This window comes from Haemaphysalis longicornis, unplaced genomic scaffold, assembly GCF_048455015.1.
Source record: "Haemaphysalis longicornis isolate Haplotype H1 unplaced genomic scaffold, Haemaphysalis longicornis Haplotype H1 scaffold_11, whole genome shotgun sequence".
Taxonomy (NCBI): Eukaryota; Metazoa; Arthropoda; class Arachnida; order Ixodida; family Ixodidae; genus Haemaphysalis; species Haemaphysalis longicornis.
Window position 1 is genome coordinate 54834512 of NW_027526214.1, and position 24923 is coordinate 54859434.

Below are 24923 nucleotides of genomic sequence, written 5' to 3' on the forward strand. Positions count from 1 at the left end.
GTTCTAGGAATGTTTACAGCTGGTGTTGTAGAGGCTCTGACAGCGTTGCTCGGACAGTGGCCGAGGTTTTTGTGATAACCGAGACGGTCTCAGGCAGCGTCGCCAATGGGATGAAGAAGCCGTCCGCACCAAGCTTGCAAGCACCAGCGCGATGTCCAGCAACATCTTGCTATCTGCAATGAAATCTCGGCCAAGGATCATTCCGACCGGCATGTGCGAGAGGTGTAAAAACCTTTTTCGTTTCGCATTTCCTTCCAGCGCGATACTTAGACGTACATCGCCCTTACTCAAAACTGCGGTGTTGGATGCCATGCGTAATTGAACGTTGGCATCTCGGAATCTTACGTTCTTTGCTTAGCTGCGCTTCTGTAGAAAGTCAAAAATAAGGGAAACACTCGAACCGGTGTCTGGCAGTGCTGTTACCACCGTACCGAGCACTTTGACTCTTTTTGTTGGTTCAAGCGATGCTGGCAGAATTGGGACGCGGAAAACAGAGGGTATCAGGGTGGGCTCACCAGACTTTACTGCAGCAGGTGGTTCACCATCCTGGTTCGCTTCATCGCGAACCGGCAAATGTGACCAAGTTATAGGTTCGTCTGGTGCCGGGCGGCTCTCAGCCCCGTAGCCCAGGTTGGCAAGACCCGGGTGGCCCATGGCCCCGTAGCTCGCGTTAGCAGGAACCGGGTGGCCTCTGGCTTCGTCGCCCGCGAAACAGGGACCGGGTGACCTCTGGCCCTGTAGCCCACGTCGTCATGGACTGGGTGGCCACTGGCCCCGTATCCCGTTTTGTTGTAGGTGCGGGAACGGTACCGCTTAGGCCTCCTTGCTGCGGTGGCTGAAGGCCATGGTTCGTAGTCAGGGTGTTCCCAACAGGCACACCTGGGTTCCAAGGACACATCGCATGGTTGTGGAGGCACGTACTCGGCGGCACGAGCAAGCACTCCTGAATAGAACGCGTATGTTTGGCAACGTCCTCAATGCTCGACAACCGGCAAATATGAAGGTAAAGCATGAAGTGAAGGTGGCACTGTCGCCCAAGCCTCGCTACGCGGTCAGACTCTGGCGTTAGCGGGCTTGCTCCGCGGTACAAGTCTTGCAGAGCTCGAACGTACTCTAAAAGACCTTCGTTCGGATGCTGGGTTCAAAGGTAAAGTTCACGAAGTGTATAGTATTCGTACCCTGGAGGCAGGAATTCGTCGCGGAAACGCCGACACAACTCGTCCCAGGTATGGAATGGAGCCTGCAGGCGCCACCAACATGCCGCTGAACCATGAAATTACAGCAGCAGTACGCGGTTGAGCATGTGGCTCTCCGACACTCCTACAGCTGCTTTGTACACGCCCAGGTGGTCCAAAAAGTCCGCAACGCTCTGCGGGTCATCGTAGCCGCCGTAGACTGGATCTGTGACTTGCGGTGCTAGTGCTGAATTTTCCAACAGCAGGAGGCAGTTAGTTATAACATCGCAAATACTGGGCACTTTCCCAGGGGCATCGTCTGCATTCGCCATTGCTGCTAACAAAAAAGACCATCGAAGCAGTGAAAATATTATAATAAAAGAAGTCCCGGAACCACCGCTAAAACATAGCACACAAGATGGTTGCAAAACCACGTTGGGCGCCCCTCTAGCAGGTCGGCCTTGCTGCTACCAGCAAGGATAGGGTGAAGCTGAATCACTGGTTCGCTGAATCAGTGGTTCAAACACAAATCGGTTTATTTGCCGCTCACAACAATTTGTGCTTGACTGGTGCAGTCGGGCTCCAGTGGCCATCTTCCTAGACTGGGTGGTCCTTCCCGAAGTTTCGGTGGCAACGCGTTGACGACCGACGCTGGCTGCCCTCAGCTGAAGTCGCCAGAACCCCGGACAGAAACCATGCGTGAAGGCGTCCGCCTTCCACAGGGGCTCCAACGGCTCAGCCCGGATGGCAATAGACCGGTGCCACAAGTGGCCTTCTAAGAACCGGGGGTCCTTGCCGAAGGCTCAAACGTGGCAGGGACCTGTCCGCGGGATTGCTCTTTGGGGGTGGTGTCTGGCGAAGTCAGCAGCAGCTCTCTCTGCAAGCAAGCAAGAAAAAGAGCCGTCCGGGCTGGCGCACACGCCGGTTATAAAAATTATCCGAGCGACCGTGAATACTTCTGCGCAGGGTAATCGCGAGACTCCTTCCTGCCCCGTGATCCACAAGATATGCTGGTCGCGCTGCTTCAATACTCGCACGTAAACACAAGCACGTGTCTAAGCGTCGATTGCCAGCGTGGGTTCATAGAACCTGCACTGAAAAGCAGCCGGAGGAGTAAAATTCCTCCTTTCGGGCCTTAGGTTCTGGTGTCTGGGCACAGCCTCGTTGGGGTTAAAAATATTGTCCTTCCCTGGGCAACTTAGCTAATGAAGAGAAACGGCCGCTTCCGTCCGTGCCCGGGTTTGTCGGAAATGCGTGCGGTTTTTACCAGGAATCTCAGTCTGCCTATAGAAACCACCTTCAAAGCTCTTGTGCTAATGTTCGTGTGTGCATTCTCAAGTCGCGATGGCCTGTTAGTATTTGTGCAAGGGGAAGCCGAGCAAAGATTGAAGCAAATGAATTTTCGCACCTATGAATTTGTCATTCCACCTTATCAGTTAAATCGTAATGGTTTATGTTGAAGCAGTGGCCAAATATCACATATAGAAGGAGAATGAATTTGCTTAGAATAGAACAATCATCACTCACTAGTGTAGAGTGTCCAGTCATAATAACTATTGCATCTAGCAGCTAATATGATATCGGACAGTAAATTAAACTCATAATTTTTATTTCGACAAAAACAGCTGCGCGTATCGGTTCAGCCAGTACCATCTTAAGGCGTCCTTTGCTTTGTGCATCCGTTAAAAGCAAGGAATAATAAACCATCCACCTCGCATTCCGAAGCACAGTCTTTATATTTATGCATAGCTCAAACCGGTTGCCCCAGAGATGCCGTGCCTGATCGGATCGAATTTCAATGATTTCATTTCAGGGCGCTGACAGCAACAAGAACGATGATTAATTTGCACGACCAGACTTCGGTGCCAGTGATGTTGTTGCTGATTATGAATGTTTCGGCATATGCTCCTTCTGGTTGAAGTCACCAGCGTTCTTATTTTCATCAAAAATAATTAGGACATCATAATGCCATCACACCTGAGTATCATGTACTAAACACCAACGAAAATAATCCGTGTCGCAATTCCGTCAACGAAAAAAAGACAAATTTTACATTGACAGCCGTGCCCTCTCATTCTTCATCAGGTGATGTTTGAGACACGAGAAGTTATTTGTGATGCTGAACCAAATACTACTTTGTACACATACATCGTTACATTATTTGTCATACGCACAGCACTTATAGTACACTTCTCTTTGGCTGCGAGAACCAGCAAAGAAGAAACAGAAAATGCCATGGGGTAATATATACCCGGGATTTTTATTAAATAATATTTCCTGACCAGTAACCGCAACAACCTTTAGGTAAGTTTAAAATGCTAACACGAGTCGAAAATGACCTTCAAGGGAGCTGAATGAAAGGAAGAAACTGAAGAAGAAAGGTAGGGAGGTTACCAAGGAAAGAATCGTAACTGTCAGGTTGGCTGGGCTACACATGGAAATGCGTATAGGGGCTTGAAAGGAAAAGGAACTACTGGTATAAAAAAAGATTACAAAAACGATGAGCTAATAAAAAAGCGGGCATGGAAATCGCAATACAAAGGCAGCACGATGGGGAAAAACTAAACGGCACCAAAATAAGCAGGAAAATAATAAAATTGTCCCGCGAAGGATGCTGCACGAAGGATGCTACAGAATCTCTTTATGTTTTCCCATCTTATGCACTTCAATCTGCTTCTTAAAGACAATAATTGATTTGATTGTCTCGGCTGCACTATGTCTACAACTGAAATATGACTTATTTGCTGTGTAAACAAATAGTGAAAACATTTTTTTCTGAAGTGGAGGTGCTCTTCTCTGGAAGTCTCTTGTGAGGAAATGACTCAGAATTGCACGTGTTTTGTGCACGCTGCGCCTCATTTAGGGCTGGCTATCATGGTGTCTCTGATTTTATTTATGCTGCCTATATTTTTACTAGTTTATTTCGTTCTTCTGCTCTATTCAACTCCAAAATATTTTGCATTTTCAATTTTTTTTGCAACAGGTTTTTGGCTTCTGGCCTTGTATGTTTATCGGAAATAAAGCCTAAAACCTTCCATGGCCTTTCTGGAGCAGGTCTGTTTCCCACACAATTTTCTCTTCCCTCATTCTGAGACAGGGGGGGCATAAAATTTTAAAGTCAAAGATCCCTTCGGTCATAATAAAGAACACTGGCACTACTGTCTTTCTATTCGTAAGTAGTGAAAGCTATATTTACCACTAAACCATAATGGCACTGCAAATTTTTCCTCTTACCCTTTAGGTCATCGGTTTAGTTTTGTTGAAATTTCGTTAAAGCGGTTATAATTAAAATTATTGCGATATAATGCCACCTGGAAACATAAATAAGACACCTTGTGTGATGTCCCTAAGCAAGCAACTAATGACCAACCTTCCAAGCTTACCTAGATAAAGAAACAAATCTCCTCTTTGAGTATCTTGATGCACATAACATAATAATAATTGGTTTGTGTATTTCTTTATCTAGGCTAATGGAAGGGCCACTACTTAAAAGCATTTAAATTGCAGACAAAAAGTTTACACACGTTCTGCAGGGAACTCGCAGACAGGCACACACACCATGTGTAAAAGTGTGCTTGTTTAGCGTAAGTGCAGTAAAAATTACGGTTTCCTTTTGCACGCACGTTTTGGAAGCATTGTCCGGTTTCAACCTCCATTCACTAGAAAGCAAGTAGTTGTAGAGAGCTCTTTAACAGATGGAAAAGACAATCAGCTGACGCATCCAGGGGAAAGGGGTGCATGAAACGTGTTAAAACAGTGCTGTAGTGACGGGACAACCAAGAAAGGACTATACAGAACTAACACTTGATATCAACTCCATTCTTTTACGACACCCAAATAAATATATACAGAAACAGTGCATGTGGCAACACGGTGGAAGCAACAAGAAGAAAATAAGAGGAAAAAGGAGTCAGGGCGAAGTGATTTGTTTTTAAAATAAAGAAAGAAAAGATATAGACTTGGGATATTATTGAGCCCTCATTTGACCATGGGACATCATCTGCATTTACCACAGCCAGAAAACGGGAATAGTTGTGGAAATAGGATAGAAGAGAGAATAGTAAAGGTTACAAAGGTGAAGAAACAGTAGAGAAAAGTAGTTCAACCTCTGTCGGTTCCTTCGTACACGAACAATGCTCTCTGGTGTAATGCTCTGTTTGCTGGACAACAAGCCGCGAAGGAAACGGGGAAGCGCGGAGGGCAGCAAGCTGTGACGAGGAGTAAAGTGTGTGGCAGTCCAGAGCATGGTGTCGGAACGAAGCGGAAACCGGAAACGAAAAAAAAACGATATTTTTGGCCGGAACAAAAAAAAACGAAACGTTATTTATAATTTCGTTCCGAAGCAAAACCAAAAAAAAAAAACGTTTCGGTTTTCTGTTCGAGTACAAAGTGCGTTCGAGTACGTGCGCTCTTGTGCAGATGCCTTAAGGCTGATTAATTGGACCTTTTCCCAAAAGCGATCTGCGCATGCTTGGGCTGCCAGCTCGACATTCTTGGATGTAGCCCCTGGCGAAACAAAAAAAAGCGCCCCCTCAGCAGGCTGGTGAGGTAGCGGCTATGCTTACGAGGGCAGCACCTATTTATTTACTCTTTTCGGACAGTTCTTAGTTCGTTCATTTGTGCACACAAAAAAGGCTATGTGGAGCGGGCATTCTCGCCAATAAAGTTTGTTTTATCTGACGAGAGTTCTGGCATTTCACCTAGAATACTTGGGGACGTGCTGATTCTGATGTCATATTCAGTGCCGTAAGATGTGTCTGAAGAAGTGCTTCACTTTTTGTGTGCACTTGTGAATGACATTTGAGGACGTTCAGCTTCTGAGGTCATGTTCAGTGCCATAAGTAGTGTCTCAAGAAGTGCTTCAGTTTTTGTGTGCAGTTGTGAGTGCTCTTTAACGACTTAACTTTTTACCAGAAATCAAGAAACATCGCTTTTTGTTTTTCTTTTTATTTTTGTTCCCAGTTTTTTTGCACGAACATGAACCGTTATGAGCCGTTAGAAACCTTTATATTTTTTGTTCAGGGACCAAAAACAAACAGAACTTTTCTCAATATAACGAAACAAGAATTAAAACGAAAACATTTGGCTCCGGCACTCTGGTCCAGAGCGCTTCAGCGTTCGCTAAAATGGAGTGCGGTTAAAGACGGGCACTCGGTATTTGGGAGCTGGCACTCGGCCGCCCACACCAGCAGAGCAAAACCGGGGGGACATCCAAATTCAGGGCGACGGTAAGCGCGTATACCGGGCCTCTGAAATAAAGTTCCTCCATAGCGGCACAGAGCGAAAAAACAGCGCCGCTCAACTCCGAAGCGACGGCTGAACTCCCGTGGGGGATCCGCAAGAGATACCCATCCTAGCCTACGAAGTACCCCGTAATCTACGGGGTGCCCTTCAAAGTTGTAAAGAAGTCAACACTGCATATATTGCGTTAGCGTGGCACAAACGTTCGCTACATACCACACGAAAAACTTGGCACAACATTTGCGCACACCAAGTCGTCGCGGTGCATTCTCTGCAAAGGAGGCTTTCCTGTGGGAATTCATTGGGTATCCACAATGAATATCCACTACTGCCGCCAACGCTCGTCGCAAAAGGACCGCGGCGGGCAATGCTGTTTTGGTGGCCTCATCGGTGCGCTAGGGGTTAGTACAGTTTCAGTGCATGGGCTGGCAGGGCAACTTTTTCTCTGGAGTAAGTGCTGTTACCTCTAATTAGCTTTACTTTGTAGCCGTATGAATGCATTAGGTTGATGTCACAGTTTCCTTCGCATAAACATACTCCGCCTTGAGGGCTTTCCCTAAACCTGGTTGGTTAACACCTAAATCAACTTAGAGTTGTTGATCAATTCGTTCTCAGACTGCAAATGACTAGCCTCCTGTTTAGCTAAGTTGGTAGAGCGAGTGCTCCGTTTACGCGGTGGTGCCTGGTTCAAATCCTGGACAAGGACGTATTTTTCTACAATGGCGAACTTTCTGGGAGAGCTATATAGCTTTCTATTTCATCCGTACGCCTGCATTCAGGTAGATGTCAAACATTATTTCGAAAAAGCATGCTCCACCTTGTGGCGTCACAAAAATCTGGTCGATTAACACTTGTCCTTTACTTGGAGCTGTTGATAAATTCGTTATCTGGCTGCTAACGACAAGACTCCTGGTTAGCTCAGTTAGCAGACCGAGTGCTCCGGTTACGCGGTGGTCCCTGGTTGAAATCTTTGACCCGGACGTAGTTTTCTTAAACTGCGAAGTTTCGGAGGGAGCTATATAGCTTTCCTTTGCATCCGTACGGCTGAATTTAGGTGAATGTCAAACGTTCCTTCGCAGAAACTCATTCCACCTTGTGGGCTTCTCCTAAATCTGGTCGATTAGCACCTGTCCTTTACATCAAGTTGTTTATCAATACGTTCTCGTGCTGCAAACGACTAGCCTCCTGGTTTGCCCAGTTGGAAGAGCGACTGCTTCAGGTAAGCGGTGGTCCTGTGTTGAAATCCTGGACCAGGAAGAGTTTTTCTTCAAACGCAATGTTTCTGAGTGAGCTGCATAGCTTTCCTGTGTATCGGTACGGCTGTATTCAGCTGGATGTCAAACTGTCTTTCGCAGTATTACCTCTATGCAGCCGCGTCTACCGAAATCAGGAGCTCCACATGCAGGGCAGTCATTGGGGCCACTATGGGAGCCCTCGCGGGCATGTGTTTGTCTACCAGTGCAGAAACATTAGTGAGAGCGGCATTTATTTGGAGATACAGTGGCGACCACAACGGCTTTTGGCTTGATAAGCAATTTGCTGACGACTTGGGCTGTCGTATAAAGCCGACTGGAGCGGGGGCAAAAGCAGATAATACTACATTTTGTGGCACTCCGCTGAAACCAGATGCCGGTGCGACCCCGGCGAGCTTTCGTTGGCGCACCCTTAATAATTGAAATAGTCGGGCCTTTTCACTCTTCATGGTAGATGTTTTTGTTACTTTCAGGTTTATAACTCGGTCGCTTCAGTAAACGGCTCCAGGGTCAAGATGAGTATATTGCGGGCATTCACATTGCGGGCATTTAAACTTTTTAGTTGTACAATTTGCTGTTGATTGGTCCCGGTTCGAACGTTTGGTACATCTTGATTTCTCCCGCTGGTATAAACATACTGTGGTATTATGAAGTGTCAGCATGAATTTCGGATAAATGGGTAAACTTAGCAATAAATAAATCGTGGCTATACACATTTATGAATGCTACGGCAATAAAAAAATAAATGCCTTGCTTATTTATCTATGCTTTTTCGCAACTAAACATTTTAATGTGTCTGAATGCTGTATTTTATTCGTCCGATTTGCTGTCAAAAACATGCAAGTATTTTACGTTTTTGAGGTAAAACGCATACATGACGGTGTTGAAGTATTTGGAGTTGAGAATGTGAAATCTGTAGGTGGCGCATTTGAACAATGCGAACTTCAATTGGCTGCCGGTGTACTCACCGCGATCGTCTGATGAGGCTTTTGATAGTTGAATGAATGGGTCTGCGTACCTTTACACGTGAAGGCGGTTTTAACAAAAGACAAGCGGAATAAACTTGCAATTAGGCCCGTAATTACAGCCCGGATACCAAAATGATATAAAATTTAAGTGCTTTATCGCAAATAGGAAAAGAAGACTCTCAATTTTTATGTGTCGAGAAAACTGAACTCCTATGTGAGGGTAAAGAACTAACTATTATGTAAATACATTTTAGAGCAGCACTGGGGAAACCAAGTTTGTACTCTTCCTCTGGAATAATCCACCATTCTCAACTAGCTGCGAAAGCACCGCAAAACATTTTCAGGAAATGCAGTTGCAAAATCATTGTTTAATGTTATTACCTCTCATGAATGAGCGCTCTTTTCAGAAATTTCAGTAGTTTTATCGTGGGGTTGGTGGCGGGTGCTTTTGCTGGGAACCCGATCGAAAATTTTTATGTACAATATGACTTGTTATATGCTGTAAAAACAACCTCCGTCATAAAGCACTCATCCAGAATTTTAATTCATAACACATCTACTGTATCTCTGTGGGTTGTGCGCCCGTTCCTGCCGCTGCCCTATGCCATAAGATTAAATATAGTGTAGCCTCCAACTTGGACATTTCCTTCAAAGACACATATAAAAACTCTTTAGCTGATGTTATAGCCCCATGGAAGTTATCGCCTGTAGCATGCGACATGTCTTTGGCTAGCATAAACAAAAACAAAGCACCTAGTGGCTTATTCAACAGCACTTTTCAAGTCTTCATCATGAATAGAATCGAATATCAATATGCATGACGCCAGCTGTTCTGTGACACTCAGGGTCTCATCCGTTTTGTCTTGCCCCAAAACTTCCAAAGGCACCCTGATTTTAAGCTCAAATCTTTTTATACTCTCACAACTAGTTTTATTCATTTTTTACTCACAAGCATTGACCCTATACACTAATTTTACATAGCGAACCTAATACATTACCACAACCTCGTTTTAGCACTCCTTGGCCTAGACGCCCTTGCGCCATTAGGCACAATCCTTATCAATTTTTTCATGTATAGTTTCCATTCCAATAAGAGAGCAGTCAATGCCGCCTACATAAAATTTCATAATACCATGGTCGATTACAATTGCATTTGTAACGCACTGATTTGGGAGACAACAGCAGGTTGTTATGTTCAAACACTTGCAGTTTGGGATAAGCATTCGTAACATACAAATTTTATTCGGACGTTTCATCACCTCTACGTTGCTTTTTGCGATTTCGTGCTATGAAAAAGAAGTAATAACATGATTTCATATTTCCCAAACAGTCAAATGGTAACAACGTAATGATTAAGACCAGTTTTATATGCTTTCAACAAAGGTAAATACATGCACACTTTTATATAGCTACCTATTCATGAGAAAAAAAGTTAAGCTGACGTCCACGTTTGAATCGTAAGACGGAGGACACGATCGCGTTACTTCGACTCCAAAAGCCAACTTTTGAACGCAGTTTCTGTATTTGCGATCTTTGTTTCACGAGCCCTGGAGGTCAGCGAAGAGAGAAACACATGCAGTGATGGTTTTAAATCACCGTGAGCCAGAAAAGACAAACGCCTTCTGAGTTTTTGTGGCTTTAGATATGTGCGTGAAAGGTTGCGGCTGCGGGGTGTTGGTCAGTTTGAGCTAGGAGGGGTGAATGTCGGGGTTTGAAAGTCTTTCGGATCTGATATGCATGCCAGACTGAACGTTCTCGCTTTTTCGGAAATAAAGAGAAGGTTTCTGCTACAGATGAAATAGTTGGAGTTTAATAAAAAGGAGGTAAAACGATCGTATTGTGCCTAAGTGTGGAACCTTAAGTCTAGTGCAGAGTATGCAGCAGCTTCATGCCTTGCTCTCTCCTCAGTTCGCTCTGATTTCGAGGTAACGAGCTGGAAAAAGCGGCCTCCCACGTATCGATAGAATTGAAATATGTAACGTTTGACTTGTTCTTCCTCCAGCATACCCTTGCACATGCCAAGGGTGCGTGGAAGAGGGTGAGTGTTTTCCCGATTTTAACAAAATTTTAAGTTGTTGCGTGATGTTTCAACCGAACACGTTAGCTCACAAGGACCTGTTGATACTTCCGCAGGTTTACGCACCACAAACTTTGCGCTTCTTCTTCGTTTAGACCCCGTTAAAGCAAGGGCAAAAATCGTGTTCCTATGCGTAGGATGAGGAGACGTTCTTGGAGTTTGTTTTAGGGGAATACTGTAGTCGTGGTTGCAAGGTGCACAGTATGTGTCTTCGTGCGCCTCTTTGTGGGTAGGCCCTTATGTCCAGGTTTGCAGGAGACTTGAATTTGCTAATTGTGGAAGGGAGCATTTTACCGAAGCGTTTAGGTATAGCCTGCATGTAGAAAAACTCCAATGCTTTGTGAGGGTCTGTATTCATGTTTAAGCTTCCATTTGGTACTTCCGGATGTCAGATAGCCAAAAAGATGTATTGAACTTATGTTTCTTTCATTATCTACGTAGTAGGGCCATGTACATTGAAGCCCTCAGTAGTCAACTACAACAATTGCTGCCTCGTATTACTTTCGTAGATGCCGCCTCGATATGGCAGGATCAAATCAACTTGATCCTGCCATATGACCTGTTCTTTTACTGGTTTGGATACTTGTTTTGTTAGAGGAGAGATATTGTTCGGTGTCGTCGGATGGGCGATGTTTCTATCATGGCGCGCACTTGTTTATTTTCAGAGTCGTAGCCTGTCTTTCACACGATGGCCCGTCTCTATTTTGTTTTCGGAGCTCCTCTTTTGGTGCTAAGCCAGTGGTTTCTCTGTTTTTTTTCAAAAGCGGTATGAAAACAAAATTTTTGGTTTTAGACATCGTCATCTTCATCAACATCTTATTTAGGTCGACTGTTCGACAATAAGGCCTTCCATTACCTTCACTGCTCTTTTCCTGCACTGCCCATGCCCATTCTTTGTACCCGAATATTGTTACTTCATCCGTAAATTGAGGTAATGGGCTTCTCCTAAGTCTAGATCCGTCTCAGGTTGTCCATTCTTTTGGCCATCATGCTCCAGATATGGTCAGTATGTCTCCCCGTCAAAATTGCGAGGTTGAGTGCTGCATGGTATGCTGTCCTGGTTGTGGTGTTCTGGTCTTTTTCGGTGCAGGTTATTTGTGGTACGGTAGGCTCTGCAATATCCAGGTCATGATCAGTGGCTGAATGAGTCTTACCGTTTTTTTCTATCCCTCTGTGGACTTGGTTAGGCGTTTTATAATGTGGGGAATGAGTTAAATGTCTTTTTTTCGGTGATTGTGAGTTTGGCTCTGCCGCTTTACTCTCGAGCTGTGGCGATAATTCGTACCTTAGTGTTCTCTGAGGGAACATCACGGGCTATTTTAGGATAATTTTTAACTTTGCAACTAGGAGCCCTCCGTTGTTTGCCAAACAAACCTGGCAGACGAGAAACAACCACACCAGTATTTGAAAGGTAGTTGGAAAATACATGTGATTACATCTCATTTAGTATGATTTTGAAGCATATCTTTCCATTGAGTCTCTGGCTGACGACGATTGAATTTGCGGTTTATTTTCAGGGGAAGAGGTGAAAGGGGGAAAGAAAACCTCGGAATATCGGGGAAAGGGACGACTTCACTACATTCGATAAACGTAGCTGGATACTTCTAAAAGAGGCCTTCGTCCTCCAGTTTCCCAACTCGCCTCACAATGATGATGATGACTGGGTATTAGCTTACTTCGTTTATGCTCGTAACCAATGCCTTCCTCGATTTATGAGACTGGCGTTGTTCCTTTGTCTCTGTTTTGTCGGGAGACCTAACGTTGGTGCTCGTGTGACTACGGTGAGAAACACGCAGAGGTAGCTCAGTGCTCAGGGCATTGCGCTACTGAGCCCAAGGACGTGAGTGCCATTTTAATGATGGACGCAGAAAACTCAAGCAACCGTGTCGCGTGAGTGTTCGTATGTTAAAGATCTCCAGGTAGTCGAAATTATTCCGCAGCCTTCCACGGCGCCGCGCGTCGTAGCCGGACTGTATTTTCGGGGCTTCAATTACCGGAAATATGTATTTTTCATGTTTTGGTGGAAAGTATGTTTGGGGTCATGGCTTCAGTTCCGCGTACGGCTAGCAAACGTGTCTGTCTAGTGAGCTATCACTTAGTGAGCGGTGGACTAAATTCACTACGCAGGCGCGGCACATGCTGAAAATTTGGGGCCATTCTTCACCGCCGTAGTATGTTACATATTCCGTAGTATCATTGTACCCCTTTACACACTCAGTTGCCCGTCCGACATAATACTTATTCAGTGTAGCCTCGAATCTTGCTTCCTCGGTCGTAGCTTCCGGGTTGCAGCGGTGACGTATTTCCGTGGACGCTTGATGAGCACGGCTGAAAGCGGATGGCTTACAGCCACGGGCACATAAAAGATGAGACTAATAACGTTTTCGCGTCAAAAATACATGGTTTGTTATATCCTAAAAGTGGTGCGGCCTCGATAGACCGAAAGTTTTAAACTATCACACCGTCTACCTAAGCAACGCCATGGGCGATGTTGAAATTCGAACAATTATTTTTCAAGTGTAACACGAGCATGTTCTCTCTACCTCCATTCTGATTATCGGTAATAGAGTGAATATTTTGAGGCTAGAATATATCATCGAGGTGACTCAATGTATTGATTGTGTCGCCGCATAAAAAAATATCGGGTATCATCGAAAATAAACCGCAATAATGTGCGAGTATTGCATATTCATAGTAACGGCGTTAACAACGAGTAACGAGAAGAGGGCAGAAACACAGCGCTTTGTTTGTACTCGCTTCTTTTTGTCTGTTTTTGTTAGCGCTGTTTCTATGGATCATCAAAAAGTTTCTAATCGCGCGACGATGTAACGAATAAGAGCCTACGTGTTATACTGCAGGACACAGTCATTACTCACACATTGTCTTAAATTGTGCGTATTTTTTATCATCAATACTGCGCATTTTAACCTAATAACGCATGTAAATGCAATACAGAAACGACCACTAAACATTATTGAATGGAGACTGAAGAGTATGGCGTCCACCGACACAAAAATCTGACACTAATGTTGAAAGCACCAACACATGGAGGAGGCGGACAAGCAGACCACGACGTACATACTTGACGCTATCCAAAAAAAGATTCCGGGGGCCGCTGTCATGGAACGGGGTATAAAAAGGCCCTAATTGAACAAGTACTGCAGATGGACGTGAGAGTCTTAAAACAAAGCATGCTGAATTCTTCGACAATACCAACATCATATGACGTGATATATTTTAAGTGCACAAACCACATGGCAAAATACGCACATTGAGGCAAAAAGACAGTTACTTGTCGTTCTGGCTACATCAAGCGCACACATGCGCAACGTCTGGAAACAAATAAGTAACGTAAAATGCAAAAAGGCACACGCTTTCACCTGGTTTATACAAGAAACACTTACATACTTTGCTAGCGCAATTGTAAAAGCATTGAACACGTGTCCTCTTCTGAGGAGAAAACGGACTGTGTCTTACCAAAAAAACATATTGCAAAAAATGGCATACAAAATAACAAGTCAAATAACACCTGCAACTGTAAAATATTTACTTTTTAAAATACTTTTAGTGGTGTTAAGATAGATTCAGGTTACTATACAGACATGAATCTCAAAGTGCACAGAAAACAGGAAAACCCACACAAAAGGTAACCAAAAAAGGAGTTTAGAAGCATACACACAGTACACAAGTACAATAACAAAGAGCACCCGCCTCCGTTTACAAAATTTACAGCGAAGGTAAGTGTTGCCCACTACTAGCACAATCCAAATTCAGAAATGAAACAAAGGTATTGCGCCAAAAGGGGACATGAAGTGTACATTTGCACTCGCCATACAATCCAGCTCGAAACAACGCAGGAAATGCAGATAATGGAAGAAACAGAAACAGAGCAACGTAGATTTCAAAAACCATACAGACATTTATGGAAAAAAAATCTTAACCAATCTTAACCAGGTGTTTGATGGAATACAATGATGATGATTATTTTTATTCTGCCAAAAGATGGCACCAGAATAAAATAGATGAAACATCGGATGTCATTGGACCATACTGCGGCTATGGGTAGCATTTAAATTTTGTTTGGGGCGAAAGTGGTGGAGTTGGTGATTTCTAACAGGTGCATTCAAATAAAATCGTGCAAAAATTATCAACACGCAAGTAACGGTGGTATTCATTGAAAAGCTTATCTCTCAATTTCTTCACTTGGCAGCAGTCGAAACGGCCAAGGAAATGACGCGGCTTGTGCCACTGCGCCCCCACGGCGAAGAAAAAAAAAACAGTGGCGTTCATCGTCTGCTCCGTTTCAGCCCGATTTTCAACTTTGGTTTCAAGAGACACGCTATTATTCGCAGTCACGCTGAACTCGAGGTATAAAGTTGCGTTCGGGTTGTAGAGTTTAGAACATTCATTACAAATCATGTGCTTTGTGCTTTGTTTAACTCTTTGGTGTAAAACAAGTTTCCGCCATATATTTTGAAAAGTCTTCTATGTAGAGTTCAAGGAAACCTAGATATTCTCGCCTGTAGACGTTACACATCCTGCCCTCACTTTTCAGTGCCACCAGTTTTATAAAGACCTTGACAAACTATTACATGTTTCCAAAAACTTTGTAGCAGTTTGAGGCGACGTTGTATGCCCTTGTATGCCTCTGCTATGAATTTGGCCAGCCGACTTCCACACAGGCTCTAAAGGTATTGCTCAATAATAGTTTGAAGATGTGAACCATAATACCGTTTCAAGCAGGCTTCCAGGGAGTAGAATTGTAAATATCATCAGTACAGCAATTAGGGGTACTAAAACTCCGACGATATTTTGTTGTGTTCTTTTTATTATGAATAGCTTCAAAAAATAGCGCCCAAAGCATTTTCAGACAGTACTTATTTCTTTAAAATAATTGGGATGCCATTGACACAGGGAAATATACTAAGCGCGAAATGGACTGAATGTTGCAAGGTCGGGAATTTTCGAAAACCTTTTGGAAAGTATAAGATACTGTTACATGCAAACCGGACGTCCATGATAGACTAGTTTGCGCGATCGACAAGTAAGCTTTTATTTTGCTTTTACCTTTGATGGGCATAGTAGTAGCATTCTCCAAAGCTCAAAACATCAGTAGCGAAACATTCCACAATTACTTATGATGCTTTCATTCACACATTACAAACCAAAACGGATAAGAAGGCAAACAAATGTTAGAAAAAATGACTCTTACGGGAATATCATATAACAGTAAGAGGCTGAATCATATCTGCAGAATAAAAAAAGTTGGTGTATTTCTATTCGGCCCAAAAAGTTGCATAAATAGGGCACCAGGCACAGCCCCGCAAACCACCTCCAGGACCCGCACAATCGCCGTCGCGACCGGCACCGCCACCGCCTCAACTGCAGTCATCAAAATTCATGATCTGGTTAATCTGACTAATCTGGCCAGGACCCTCGAGAAAGCACTTCAAGGTATCTAGGCATAAAAAAAGAGTGAGGGGTAGGCAAATGTAGACGTGACACCATAGTAGCACGTGCCATCCTCCTCTTTATCCTTTGCGAGGACCCTCTCCATTTTCTTTCGGTCATCACTCCTGCGTTCGGTCACTTGGTTAGCAGACATAAACGACTCCAACAGCGCTGAACCCAGTTAATGGCTACCATAGGGCTGCGCCGTGAAATGAAACAATTTGGAAATCTCTAAAGAAGGCCCTGATGGCACCAAAGTGTCACCATTCATCCACTCGTTTTAGAATAATGGTAGCAAAGCGCTCCTTTTACAGGGCAGGCATAATGAATAATTTGAGCACCGATTATTATACATAGGAAAAATTCCGAGTGCGAAACTCCTACTGAAGAAATATCAAAATGGGAAATGAAATACACGGAGCAACAAGCTTTAGGTCGTATTCACAGGCGTTATCTGAACCAACAAAAGTATCAATTAGTGTAAGAAGCGCGGCGGTAACTTTATGGGGGGCGACAGAAAAAAAGAGAGAAGTTTTGTTCCCCCCGACAGATATTAACTTTTGCTAGTGATTACCTGCGGTAGGAACATTTGAGAAAAAGCAAGTAGAGGCCCTAGCAATTTGAATCGAATGATTAAAGCAACAATCGTCTTGGATAATTTAAGAGACAGTTATATTATGTGGTCACATTTTAGGTACTTATTCTGAAGCTTCCATTTGATTTTTGGTTTGTCCTTAAATTGCTGGAATTGTTTTCGAAGTAGCGCCTTTTGTTTTGTATAATGATGTTATATACGATGTTAGAAAAGTTGTAGGATTGGGCAAAAGCTAAATGTAAAAATCTTTTGTTTTCACGTACATAGTTTCATTTTCTCTTGCATAATAACTCTTGCTTTACTCATACGTTACTCGGGTATTTGTATCCTTTTATATGCAATTGGTGTTTGTGCATAAAAATGCAGAACCTAAAAATATGTCACAAAACTTCTAAAGTGCTTCTTTTAGGGAATATAACGATTCAATTACCGAGAAATTAGTTTTGACTCTCGGATCAGGAATTTTTTTATTAACTATGGAAGTGAGAAAAAGTAAACGACTGCTATGGATTTGCAGAAAATGCAAGAAATTTCGGAAAACTATCTATAAGCTCAACTAACTATACTACATTTACGTGCCGGAAATAATTTAGACATAGCGTTGTCAAGAAGTGCGAGCATTGAACTACTTGTGGGAAGCACATTTACAGATCAAAACTTCAATCCGCTGAAACGTGTGTTGTAAGCCCAATACGAGTTCGAAATATTATTTGGCAAGAGAATATTCACATCACCTTCAAAAACATCGTACGTAGTATAAGAAGGTATCTTATCAGGCACCCAAGAGAGCCGAGCCGAAAATCAGGAATATATGAAAACTGGCATTGATATATACTGCTCAGAATAATGTTTTTATAGACCTAGAGGAAAAATGCTATATCTGTTTCAATGCATAGTGTTTCGCTCTAACGGTCGTTGATAGGCATTCACGCCTGAGTGCGTTTTATATGGTCAGAGAAATAACAATACCAGCATCTCGGTGAATACTTGACGTGCGATGACAATATTCGCGATGAGATGACAGAAAACCATATTTCAATCGCCTTTGGATAGCCACGTTTTGGAAATATAAAATAAAACAAAATGAATTCTGACCTGAAAATATATATTTAAAAAATTACGGCCCAGTACACCCTGGGAATGTCGTTGGAAAGAGAAGCTGTAAACGATACCTACAACAATAACCCGTGCGATGTCACTTTGATTCACGCGCGTGGCTCTACAAAGAGTAAAATCAGAAAAAAAGAAGCGTTCTTACCAGACAATTTATTACTTCAAAGAGATTCCGTTTGCTTAGGTTGAATCATTTTATGAACAACGAATGGCGGCTGGATTAGTTGTGTTGCTGAAGCCCATCGTTTAAATTCTTTTTTTAACATTTAGGAAGCTTACAATCTCACTTCAAAATCTCTGCCGGCGCCGATGGAGGCGACGAGATCGGTTGCGGAGATGGAAGAGAAGTGAGAGGCCATGGATTGGTGTGCGCTTCCTTGCATTTTTATTACCTACTAGCGCATCCGCAAGGCGCGTACTCGGCCGCTACACGTGCCGTGGTTGAAGCGCACATCGCGCCAGAGGTTGTCTTGCGCTTTCACATGGCATTCAGCGAGAACACAGGGGTAATCCCGGGCATGCTCTTGGTAAGCCCGCCTTCTGTCTCTCCCGTCTTCGCGTGGGTTCGTAGCTCAATCGGTGAGACAACGGGCCCCCGCTCCATTTCTGTATTCGTTCCAGGTTTGGGTCCTGGCAGTTCCAGCAACTTTTATTTGCTCGCGGGAGTTTTCCGCTGACAACAACGGTGGTGACCGAACCTTTGGGAGCTAGAGGTAAAAAGCTTCGCTGTTATAATGGGACCATAGTTTTTCCGGAAACTTGTCGCGGGAACCTATTCTTTTTGAAGACGGCAATTTCTAGTCGATTTGGAGGAAACTGAGACATTACAAAGGGCGTAAAGAAGAGTGTGATTGGAAGACTTTTTCTTTAAAATTCGCAAGCCAGCTTCGGTAACTATGCGACTTACTTTGCTTGAGCTGAACGCTCCTTTAAGCATAAAACCATGTGCACGCGCATCGCTTGAGTTGCAGACCATACATGCGATTTAACAGAACATTTGCGAGCTGATTCTCTTTTGTCACACCTACAAAGATACAATCAACAATACTTCGGGGAGCCTTTACCTGTCTTCGAGAGATGCCACTGTAGTTGCATTTCTCTAGATTGGGGAAAGCACCACTCTACAAGTGTTTCATTTTTTCACAGCACATAAAAGTAGATTTTGCAAGCTGCTTGACATATTCAAACAGTACATTTAGGCCTTCAAGTATAACGGTCATGTTGAGAGCAGTCAGGCCGGGTATAAGGTGGGGTGAACCACAAACTATAAGGTCGTGGTCCGGCAATTGCAGATAAAAGATGATTTTGTTCATAAAGTTTTGCATTGGAGGCCCTTCAACCTTTTGAGGGCTTTTCTTCTTAGACCACTGTCCTTGGTAATGTAACAATTGGCGTAGTACTCTTGCTATTTAATAATGCGAATGAACATTCCGCACTACGCGTGTCTACGCGCTATCAAAAGTTGAGGTGCAAGAAAATGGCAAGCCACCATGGACAGCGTTATGTTCCGCTTTGCTTATGTTAAGATGAACTCATTAGAGAAAGCTTCTTTTCCTGGCACCAACGTCGCCAGACCGAGCACGTTTTAACGTAATATTTGCCTTTTGCTGAGCAGATTGACGTTGGCTTTGTTTCCTTGAGTATTGCAGTGAAATGTTTTCAATATTGCAGTTTTACAGCAGAAGATACCATGGCTAAAACTGGTGGCCTTTACGCCCTGCTAAGGTGAATGTCCAGCGAAGGACTTGTTATATACTGCACATGCTGAAGGCGGGTGGTATGAAGTGTTCCTCGTCCTCTTGGTGATGTTGTCGCTTGCTCTGTCATTATCTGGCGTAAGATCCTGACACATGCACATACTGTCAAATGGCGTCAACCCTTTTTTCTCGAGTAGATAAAAACCTAGTCGTTACCACAACCTCCTAGTGGTGTCCCGTTGCTCACAAGCACGTAATCATCTATCGCGTGATATCGATGCTTTTTTTTCAGGTTTTTAAAATATACAGCAAGTCTAGGGTCTTTGCCTGATTCCGAAGAAAGAGTTCCTTCGTGTCGCTGGCGGTAAAATGGGGTCGTGCAGAGCTTAAAGTATATCCTCGACGTCTTCAAAAAGAACTGGTGGTTCCTACCTCTGTTATTTATTAAGCCGAATATTTTCTCACCAGCGAGAGACTTAAAACTTCGCTGTAAACTGGACCAACCGCTCAAAATTACAACCAAATATTTAGGACAAAACGTACAGAAGGGGTGTAATGAAACACAAAAGAACAACTGAGTTATAAACAGAGCAGGAAAAGGATTTAGGAGGATCACATAAACACGGCACTATCGAAAAACTGCAGTTAAGCAACGCCGTGTTTGTGTGATCTTCTTATCGTGCCGTTTCTCCGGTGTTTGTAACTGTACCACCTGGCCCGCCTAAAATCTGTGTTACAAAAAAAACAAATTTGTGTGAACAGTTATACAATGGCGATAGTTTTAAAACCGTTTACTGGGAATGTGTGCGCTAAGTGGTTTAAGCAGCTTTTATGGGGACATTTTTCCGTGTACAGTGCAGATCGAATACCAATCTGCACATTCAATTAAGTCGTTACATAAAGACACGCTTCGAGTTTGATTACAGAAAGTAAAAGAAATACAACATCTAGAGGCCAAACAAGTGCTGCGAGCGTTAAAGCTTACATGAGAGGGTGAGACAATCTAGATAAAAGCAGAAGCAACAACACTTGTTTTTGTGGTTAGATGGGACCGGCAAAAGTGACGGAATGTTGCGGATTAAACTTATGAGATAAGCTTATTTTTAATGTGACAACGAGTGTAGTGATGGAAGCTGCAAAACTAAACTCGGCGGGGCTACCAGTGCGTTTCTACTTTCTCTTCTAAGACGACTTCTATGTCCTTCAAGTGTTTCCCTTCTTTGCGTGCCGGAAGCTCAGAAGCCAAGCTTCACCGTGACTTTTCTTGAACGTCCGGCATTTTGTAACTGCGTAACTACTTCCCAGGGTAAAAAAGGTCCTGGTGGAGCTTTGTTTGGATTGGCGAATGTGACATCATTGCCCGCAGGCGGTGTGAGCAACTTGTCTTAGGTTGGAACCCATGCGGTACTGGCATCAGTGTGAGTTTATGTAGGCGCCTCTGGGTGGAAGCGGCACAAAACAGGGCTGGACGCCAGAAAAAACTTCATTTGCCCAAACGGAGTGTGACAATATGGTTTCTACAAACAGGGCTTATCCATTTCCAGTACTATTGTAGGACGGACACGAATGTGGCGAAATCTCGAATGAATCTGCGGAAGTAGAACCATAGTCCTCTAAATATTTGCTGGCTCGTTAGTGTGTGTGGGGATGAATAGTCGCTAAATGGAGCAAGTTATCTGTGTCTAAGCAAATATCGTTCTTATTAACAAGAAACTCAAGTAGTAATATGTGTCTTTCACCAAAGAAACACTTTTAAAATTGAACATTGGACATGCTTTCTTTATATGGTCAAGTACCAGACAAGGGCTCTCTTAGGAAGGAAGAACGTTCTTTGAACTTATAAAGTGACCAAGGTTGCACATGTCTACTTCGTATTTAAGGTGCCTACGCGTGGTGTCCATAAAGGGCTGAAATGTCGCTCTGTGGTTGGCAGCTGGAATGGTAATACAATAAAGTCCAAAGCGCCCAGTGGTGTAACGAAGCCTGTCGTTTGATGGTTCAGCGCATTGATTGGCAGTTTCTTATAACCACGCCAGAGATCAACGAAAAAAAAACTGCGACTTTGAATGAAGGCGGTCAATGGTTGAGTCGATTCGGAGATTGTAGACGTCCTTTTTTTGTGATGACATTAGGTCGGCGGTAGTAACAGGAAAATATCCAATTATCTTTTTTTTTTTGCACCAAAACAAAAAGAGCGGCTCAAGGCGTGGGCGACACCTTATTACCTCTGTTTGCAAGCATCTCTTTCGTTTTTACTTGGCGACTTTCCGCTAAAGCAACAATAATGCATACCATTTATTATACCTCAGGATGGTGTGAACACTGTACATATGTACACAGTGTGTGGGTGCGGTGGATGCATTTTTTAGATGCGACGCATCTCTTGCTCTGAGGTATGTTTCTCCTGCGTCGTCGTCACGCCCTCCGTCCGCATCCCTCCTCCGTTCTTCTCTCCCGAATGTGTTTGCAACACTTTCACTTCGGGTCATTAGCATACTACAGCTGGCGCGCTTGTTTGGGCACGCTTCGCTGAGTAACGATGTATTAACAACTGCTCCGGCGCGCGCAAGTGCGCGCATGCGCGTATCTCCTCCATTGTCTCCTCTCCTTCAAGCGCTGTGAATATAAAGCGGGTATCTCGCTGCGGCGGTTCAGTCAAGCGCTCGCTCTCGCACTTGACAGTAACCTTGCTTGACCGACCATTGCTACAGCAACCATTGACGGTCCACTTTACTGACCATAAAGCCATCATGCTGAAGTGTAATAAAAAGCTTGGGTGTGGTCAATGCCATTAAAACTCGTATACTATCTCTTTCGAGTATGCATGTGCATGAAAATTAAATTACGCTCATCGTCCCGCGTATAGGAACACCCGCATGTGATGGAAATGCATCATACGCGTTCGCAACATGTTTCACGCCATTTAGAGAATCAACCTAACAAAAACAACAATTGAACCCCCCGATGCGTCGCATCACACCAGGGTTCCCTCGCGGGAAGATGGGCGTTATTTTTCTTCAAAATCAAATACCGTGCTATAACGTATTCAAACCACTTTGTAGAGCACACTGCCCTATCGCCGAGATCGATTGGTTTACCATGATGCGGCTGGTTGCAGTATACCCTGGATATTCGGTCGCCCGCCTTGAGGAAAGCTTTCTGGTTCCGCATTGCAGCGGAGCTCAGCTAGAATCCAGAAAGGCAATGCCAATTATTACTTCGGGCGTTGCATAAAAGCAGAACAATAAACTCAGTCTTGAAATTCTTTTCCCAGCTTGTAACGTTTTCTGAGCAGACCCCACATGTGCGCAGTGCTTAATCTCCTACACTACGAAAAAGCAGATTACGTTTGCAAAAAAAAAACGCTTATGTGTGTTAGCGATTGTTTGAAAGAAAGTTTCCATCGCACAAACCGAGGCTTCAGTATCCATTAAGCAGTTCTCCGCACGGGGTTCCTTGAGTAATCTTGGTGACGGTATTGGTGACACCAAAGACCCCGAGCCTCCAAACATGAGCTGGAACCCACCGTGACGATATGTTTTAAGGTGAAGGGTAGAAACCTCAAACAGTGGCCGTGGAAGCCCAGGTCAAGTTCTGGTTGATGGGCACCATGTGTATTTACCGCTCGGGGGCTCCGAAACCTCACTTGGTATCAGGGTAACCCAAGCGAAGGAAGTGCCCTGGTCTCCTGCTTTTTCCTATGCCATATGGTACTGCGAAATCTCCCCTGCAAGCTTGATCGGACCCTGAAAAGGGTGTGCACCGAAGTACATTTTCCACCGCGTCCTGCCATCAACCCCCCGAAATCCGAAAACCATGGCTTTTTTTGACAGTTGGTTCTGTTGACAAATCCAAGCCTATTTCTTCACCATCCGTGTTTCTTCTATAGAAGTTTCTTGAATGTATCCTTGGCAAGAGATACAATGCAAACAAACTAAGAACTGGTGAGGTCTTAGCTTTGGTCAACACGCAGCCGCAAGTCACAACTCTCATGACCCAAACCAGCATGGCAGTCCTTGATATCAGTGTTACACCCCACCGCAGACTCAATGGCTGCCACTGTGAGATATCTGAGTCAGAACTGCTACAAGGCCAAAAGACTAACGCGTGACAGCAGTATGGCGCTTCGTTATTATGAGAGCAACCAAAGAAATAGATATCGAACACATGATACTGAATTTTCACTCGCGCACACTGCCCGAACATGTCAATGCAGGTTCGTTCTTCTGTCCGGCCCTACATATCAAAACCGCGGCGCTGTTTCAAGTGCCATTGGTTCGGGCATGGTACCAACTCCTGTCTCGGTAGAACAACATGTGTCAAATGTGGCAAGCATGATCATCTTTCCGACAACTGCACTGCAAGCAATTTCACCTGCCCGAATTGAAAGGGCCGATATGCAGCATACTCTTGCGCTCGTGAAAATTTTACACTGGAGAAAAAAATCATTAACGTAAAGATAACAGAAAACATCACACTCCCAGAGCAGCGAAAGAGGTTTTCCTCTTTCCCCCGTGAGAGGTACACAGATGCGGCTCGCCGGGGGCCGGAGCGCCGTCTGCTTTCGGCGTGGACCCAGTACCGCGAGTCGGACCTTGTCCCGCCCCCTCAACCTATCGGGTTGCGTCCGGAGGCCCAACCCGCTACCACACTGCCTGCTAAGTAAGTAGTGGCAGTGATGGCAGGCCCGTTCATTCGGGATGCTGCTGTGTTCACTGGTTCATTTTTTCCAAACCGCAGCACACGGAGGGCGCGGAGGAGGTGGGGACTCATGACACCACAGTAGTTCCTGCCCCCGCCGCACCTCCTGTGCCACCCGGGGCGCTCCTTACGCCCTCGGCTGTGACGGCTCGAACGAAGGGCACCGGAAAGGATGCCAATCCAGGGGTCCGGTCCGCCTAGTACCCCATCTAAATCTGATGTTTAGATGGTCGTGAAACCTTTCCTGTCTGCTCTTTTCCTGGAGTGGGTCCCTACATCTAAACTTCCAGAGAACCTAAAAAAACCTCTTCCAAGAGTCCGAGCCCCGAAAGACCTCACATAAATAGCCACGCTTCAGTAACTCCTAGCATATCATAATGGAAAGAGAACGTATGAAACTGCGGAGGCATTGATAATCATTTGGACGATGCGTACAAGGTCCTACATGGTCATCAGCGAAGTGTAATGTGTGTTCGAAAAACACAACTAAATTCCAAGCAAACAAAATTTTTAAATTGCTGTATGGTATTCATCAAGAATCTGGATGCCTGCACACATCCGACGTATCGCCTAAATTGCCTGCACAACACTTCGAATACCTGTCCAATTCAGCACACCACAAAAACATTTTCATGAAACACAAAACACCTGT